The following is a 6,693-nucleotide window of genomic DNA, read 5'->3' on the forward strand; positions in this document are numbered from 1 at the left end:
TTTATTTCGTCCTCGGTTGGTTCAGCAACACACTCCACCATTTAGTTTTTCTCTACTCATGGTATATGAGCTGATATCCTAGTAGTAGACTAGCCAATCAGAGCGTGCGATTGCTCATATCCAGTGAATGTGGATAGAATAATATATGCCCTCCAGAAAGGAGGAGAATTATACAAGGAGGTTTTTCTCATAAATGTCATCACCATGATACATCATGACCCATCTATTTTCGTGATCTAGAACCTTCTGGAGAGGTGTTACCATAACTCCATGGCACACATGGATAAAACTTAGATCTTCCACATACTACTTCCAGCAAATTTCAAAACCAGGGATTTGGCGGGAATTAGAGAACTTCAGAGTTAATCAGTGACGGTGAGACATCTCACTTCAGAGTACACAACATCTTGAGGTGGTTTGTTGTTCTTCTTCCTCCTGCTTTTGGTTTTCTTCTTATTGAAATGTAAAGCAGCGTAATTCATCTCCACATCATGACTCTGTAGGAATGAATGTGAAAGATTTTCCACTTAATAAATAAGAAATCGGCACAGACAGTAGTTCAGGCTGCTAACAGTAACTCTGCTTCATTACAGCACACCATCATTGATTATTTTCCTATAACAGCACAGCAGAGTGTATTCAATGCCTATGGGAGTGTATATATAAGCTGTACCTGATCAGTTGCCCTTTCTGTCACAGCACCTTGATGAAGTCTGTCTAAATAAAAAGGGGGAAAACAAATGTCCATACTGATTACAATGTATTATTTAGTTGTAATTTTAACCTGGATACCCGAATCAGTAACATTGTCTTTTGATTTTAAACATTTTTACAAAAGGATATTGAATAAAGAAAATGAACAGATTCTTGGAATTTTCCTGAATATTTCCAGACATGGATTTAATGTGTAATATGTTTAAAATTTCTTAACTTTTCATATTATTTGCTTAAACATCCAAATTTACACCATTTCTACACAACCTTAGTGAACATATAAAAATACTTACCACTGTGGTGTTTATCATTTGTCCGTTTACAAATTATAATGGTTTGAGCCATGATCAGAATCCCACACGCTCCCAAAGACGCTGCCAGGACAATCAGTGAAGGATTCGCAGACGTCGCTGTGTGATTAAAGAAAAGAAACAGTAAAAAGAAAGGTGTGTATATGGTCTCGTGTCAATCCACCAGATTTTCATACCAGATGATCGGATGATGGATTTTGAGTTCTTCCTGCTCTCATTACACTCCCAAGCCTCTGTATGCAGGAAATACAAACCAAAGTGAAATTGGACCAAAGGAAATTTACTGTAAATCTGACATGAAATCATGTGTGCGCAAACCAAAATGGTCCCTTCAACTAGGTCTAAAGTATATTTTTGGACCAAAATGACACTACTCCAGGGATGTGAAATGGAAAAATCCGAGGACAACTTGCACTATCTCATCTCATCTCATCTCATCTCATTATCTCTAGCCACTTTATCCTGTTCTACAGGGTCGCAGGCAAGCTGGAGCCTATCCCAGCTGACTACGGGCGAAAGGCGGGGTACACCCTGGACAAGTCGCCAGGTCATCACAGGGCTGACACATAGACACAGACAACCATTCACACTCACATTCACACCTACGGCCAATTTAGAGTCACCAGTTAACCTAACCTGCATGTCTTTGGACTGTGGGGGAAACCGGAGCACCCGGAGGAAACCCACGCGGACACGGGGAGAACATGCAAACTCCACACAGAAAGGCCCTCGCCGGCCACAGGGATCGAACCCAGGACCTTCTTGCTGTGAGGCGACAGCGCTAACCACTACACCACCATGCCGCCTCTCATTCAAAGTTTGAGGAATAAATCTTATATTGCTCAACATTAAGTCTGTTCAGCTTCATTTGCCTGAACTATGTAGTTTCTGGGGATATTTACATCTCATCTCATCTCATTATCTCTAGCCGCTTTATCCTTCTACAGGGTCGCAGGCAAGCTGGAGCCTATCCCAGCTGACTACGGGTGAAAGGCGGGGTACACCCTGGACAAGTCGCCAGGTCATCACAGGGCTGACACATAGACACAGACAACCATTCACACTCACATTCACACCTACGCTCAATTTAGAGTCACCAGTTAACCTAACCTGCATGTCTTTGGACTGTGGGGGAAACCGGAGCACCCGGAGGAAACCCACGCGGACACGGGGAGAACATGCAAACTCCGCACAGAAAGGCCCTCGACAGCCCCGGGGCTCGAACCCAGGACCTTCTTGCTGTGAGGCGACAGCGCTAACCACTACACCACCGTGCTGCCATATTTACATCTCAAATAATATTTTTTTAAACATCCTGTATTATTCATGCTGCCTTTTTTTATTACATCTGGTTTTACAGTTTCAATATAACATGAATAAATGAACAAATGAGAACTGTGAATTAGTGACTAGATCAATATAAATGATCATTTTATCTGCAAGAGTCCGGCGTGGCTGCAGGTTTTCATTTCTGTCAAACAGAAGTAAAACTGCACTGCAAAAAAAAAAAAAATCTTAATCTTCTCATCTCATCTCATTATCTCTAGCCGCTTTATCCTTCTGCAGGGTCGCAGGCAAGCTGGAGCCTATCCCAGCTGACTACGGGCGAAAGGCGGGGTACACCCTGGACAAGTCGCCAGGTAAAGGTAAGGATAAGAATTAGAAAATTATCTGCCAGTAGAAGAAAAAGCTATTTCAAGCTTGAAATTGCAAAAAAAAAAAAAAGAAAGAAAGAAAGGCTAGAAATAAGTTTAACAGTCATATGTTTGGGGTATTGTAATCTCATCTCATCTCATTATCTCTAGCTGCTTTATCCTGTTCTACAGGGTCGCAGGCAAGCTGGAGCCTATCCCAGCTGACTACGGGCGAAAGGCAGGGTACACCCTGGACAAGTCACCAGGTGTATTGTAATCTTTCAAAAAAAAAAATTTATAAATTTGATTCTTACCGTCTTAAAGAATTCAAGTCAATTTGTTTGTGAAGCATTTTTAAGAATAGACGTTGTCGCAAAGCAGCTTTTGAGAAAAATATAGATTTTAAACATATGAATTAATTAACATTTATCCCTGATGAGCAAGCATGAGGTGATGGTTTTGAGGAAAAACTTCCTCAGATGACACAAGAAAGAAACCGTGAGAGGAGCCAGACTCAAAAGGGAACCCATCCTCATCTGGGTGATAACAGATAGCATGATTATAAATAACTCGCTTTTATAACTGTGTCCTATATAGTGAAAAAAGTACAATTGTGTAACCAGGAAATTCATTATAGTTTTAACACAAAGTCTGTTTTGTTGAAGTTATAAACTGTTCATTGCTGGAGACTTCAGTGCAAAACTGTTCATGCCAGCTTCCATAAAGCCCCACACTCCAACAGAACAAAACCACAACATATCTGAAAACCCCATAAGATTCGCTACAACAGGTTTATCACTTTTTTTAAACTCTCCAAAGACTTACCCAACTGTACTCGAGTCCCGTTCCCAAAAATGATCTTCCCACACACGGCCACAGCGCAGTAGTAAGTTCCAGTATCATTGATGCTGAGGATGTTCTTGGAGAAGTCGTACACACAGGTGTGTGTAGAAGAGCCGCTCTCACACTGACGGCTGCTGTTGTGATGAGTGTAAATGATTTGAGGATGGGATTGTGGTGAAGCAGCTCTGAACCAGAGCACTTGGTGTTCTGCTGCTCTGCTCTCAGAGAGAACCGAGCACTGCAGAGTCACTGACGCTCCTGCAGGAACCGAGTCCAACACGCCGCTCTGGATCACGGAGATATCCAGATGTCGTTTATCTGTATAATAATAATAGAAAAATGTAAATTGGTAATGCAGAAGATTTATAACATACTGGAGCTGGCTAACTATAACTGTACGTATAGTCAGTTCATAAACTTTGTACAATGTAAGTGGCTCTGAAGTAAAATATTATAACAATACAAATTAAAAAATCATTGAGTATATTGATTACCTGTTACAGATAAAAATATTCCACTAGAAAACTCAATAACGTTCACTCGAGATGTTCCACAGAAGTACATCGCTTCATCATCTTGAGTAGCATGTAGAATAGTCAAAAAGTATTTATTTTCAGCTCTGTGGAGTTGAATGGCCGTCTTATTAAATGGTGGTAAAATCATTTCAGTGCTCAATAGTCCGATCATCCCGACTGCCTGAGGGATCCCTCCTAGTTTTTGCTTATACCAAAGTACAAGATTACTTGATTTTACTCCAAGTGTGCACTGAAAAGTCACAGCGTGACCAAGATCAGCAGAGATTAGTGAGACGGTTTCATCAAAATCCACAGATTGTGTGGAGTCTGCAAAAATATACACATAAAAATGAATATTAATGATAGCCATACAAAGAAAAGGCATGAAAGAGTCAAAAAGTCAAAATATTTCAATATATACAGTCCTGTGCAAAAGTCTGTAGAGCAAAAATGGCTTAAATACTATAAGCAGTAAGCCATAATAAATGAAAGTCAATATTTGGTGTGGGACGAAATTCTCTTTTGCTTTAAAAAAAAACAGAAATAGTAGTCTCAGGTTAGACAATGAGTGCAGTTTTATGTGGAAATGAGCTGTAGGTTTTACTGAGCATCTTCCAGAACCAGCCACAGTTCTTCTGGACACTTTGACTGTCACACTTGCGTCTTCATTTTCCACCAAACCCCATGCAGCAGCCTTCAAAGTGGTCTCTTATAGAATATACTGCTCAGATACAAACCTTTTTTTTTTCTGTAATTTTGTGCTGGGGAAAAAATGAACATTTGGGACTCTACAATGTTTTTGTAATGTTTTGACTCGATAATGTGGAAGGCATAAAATAGAAATCTATAGCAAAGTTTGTATGGAAAAAATATATATATATTTTAGGGTGCCAAGACTTTTGCACAGGACTGTGTAGTGTGTGCATGTGTGTGTTTGTATGTATAAAGATCAAACTCATAGTGAGGAAAATGTTAAATGTTGGTAAAACGATCAGCTAAAACCTTAACAGACTGAAATACCTCAATGCATTAATTGCTAAAAATAAAATAATAAATGTTCCGGTGTTAAACGTGCGATCTGAACTGTGTGTGACAGCGAACAGTAATGTCCATTTAAATGTGTGTATTAAAAGTTTACTTACACATTTTGTAGAAAGAGAAAATGAGAATCCAGACCAGAGCCATGTTCACGACAAAAACCATGAGTTCAAATGTTCTAATGCCAAAAGCACAAAGCACTTGAAGGTCAAACCCTTTTTGAACCTCACTGGCTCTTACGTCACAAGATCATATAAAATTTCCACTGTCATGCTGTGGAGCCTGCTTCAACCACCAGAAGTCAGTGGTGCGAACAAAAAAAAAAATCTGATTGATGTTTACTTTAGAGATGCAGAATGTACACTACCATTCAAAAGTTTGGGGTCACCCAGACAATTTAGTGTTTTCCATGAAGTCACACTTTTATTTACCACCATAAGTTGTAAAATGAATAGAAAATATAGTCAAGACATTTTTCTGGCCATTTTGAGCATTTAATCGACCCCACAAATGTGATGCTCCAGAAACTCAATCTGCTCAAAGGAAGGTCAGTTTTATAGCTTCTCTAAAGAGCTCAACTGTTTTCAGCTGTGCTAACATGATTGTACAAGGGTTTTCTAATCATCCATTAGCCTTCTGAGGCAATGAGCAAACACATTGTACCATTAGAACACTGGAGTGAGAGTTGCTGGAAATGGGCCTCTATACACCTATGGAGATGTTGCACCAAAAACCAGACATTTGCAGCTAGAATAGTCATTTACCACATTAGCAATGTATAGAGTGGATTTCTGATTAGTTTAAAGTGAGCTTCATTGAAAAGAACAGTGCTTTTCTTTCAAAAATAAGGACATTTCAAAGTGACCCCAAACCTTTGAACGGTAGTGTAGGTTTGCACAAACCAATAATATGTGAATATCAAATCATCGTACGGGAGAGCAGGATGAGTTTTCAGCTTTTGTATATTGTGTGAGATTCTTTGTAGGTCACGTGACCTTCATATTGCATTAGAGAGTATTTACTGTATCCTCTTAGCACAACATAACTTTCTCAGCTTGTCACATATACTGGCTTTCAGATTTCACTTTTTCTGTCATTATTTTTACAGGGAGACATGGGACGCTGAGGGGAGACATGGGACATTATGTTGGGGGACTTGGGACATAGTAGGGAGACTTGGGACAAATATAAAATAACTAGCTTAAGCCTAGATGTTTTAATTTTTATTTATTATCCAAACCTGTAACAGATATGAACTGTATGAACACACAATGCTGGTCCAAAAACAATGTCAGTTTACCCAAAACCTGACTCGACAAAACAGTTCCGTTCTCAAGAAGGAATAAAATAAGATTAATCTTCATACAGGGACACACCCACATTTTTAACAAACAGTTTAAACAATTTTATACTTGTAAACCACAAGAAAAAACCTGTAACATGAAGCACTGTAGGGCGGCACAGTGGTGTAGTGGTTAGCACTGTCACCTCACAGCAGGAAGGTTCGAGCCCAGTGGCCAATGAAGGCCTTTCTGTATGGAGTTTGCATGTTCTCCCCGTGTCCGCGTGGGTTTCCTCCGGGTGCTCCGCTTTCCCCCACAGTCCAAAGACATGCAGGTTAGGTTAACTGGTGACTCT

At 39.8% G+C, this 6,693-nt stretch overlaps 1 long non-coding RNA gene across 1 annotated transcript; it reads right to left on the minus strand.

Annotated features, from left to right (window-relative positions):
• Positions 1-410: 410 nt before the first annotated feature.
• Positions 411-1,073, minus strand: LOC132890028 (uncharacterized). The gene is made up of 3 exons (XR_009655138.1): positions 1,008-1,073; positions 674-717; positions 411-497 (listed from the first exon to the last, which is right to left on the minus strand). It is a non-coding gene; the product is annotated as an uncharacterized LOC132890028 (long non-coding RNA).
• Positions 1,074-6,693: the final 5,620 nt, after the last annotated feature.

Source organism: Neoarius graeffei, chromosome 8 (genome assembly GCF_027579695.1).
Source record: "Neoarius graeffei isolate fNeoGra1 chromosome 8, fNeoGra1.pri, whole genome shotgun sequence".
NCBI classification, from domain to species: Eukaryota; Metazoa; Chordata; class Actinopteri; order Siluriformes; family Ariidae; genus Neoarius; species Neoarius graeffei.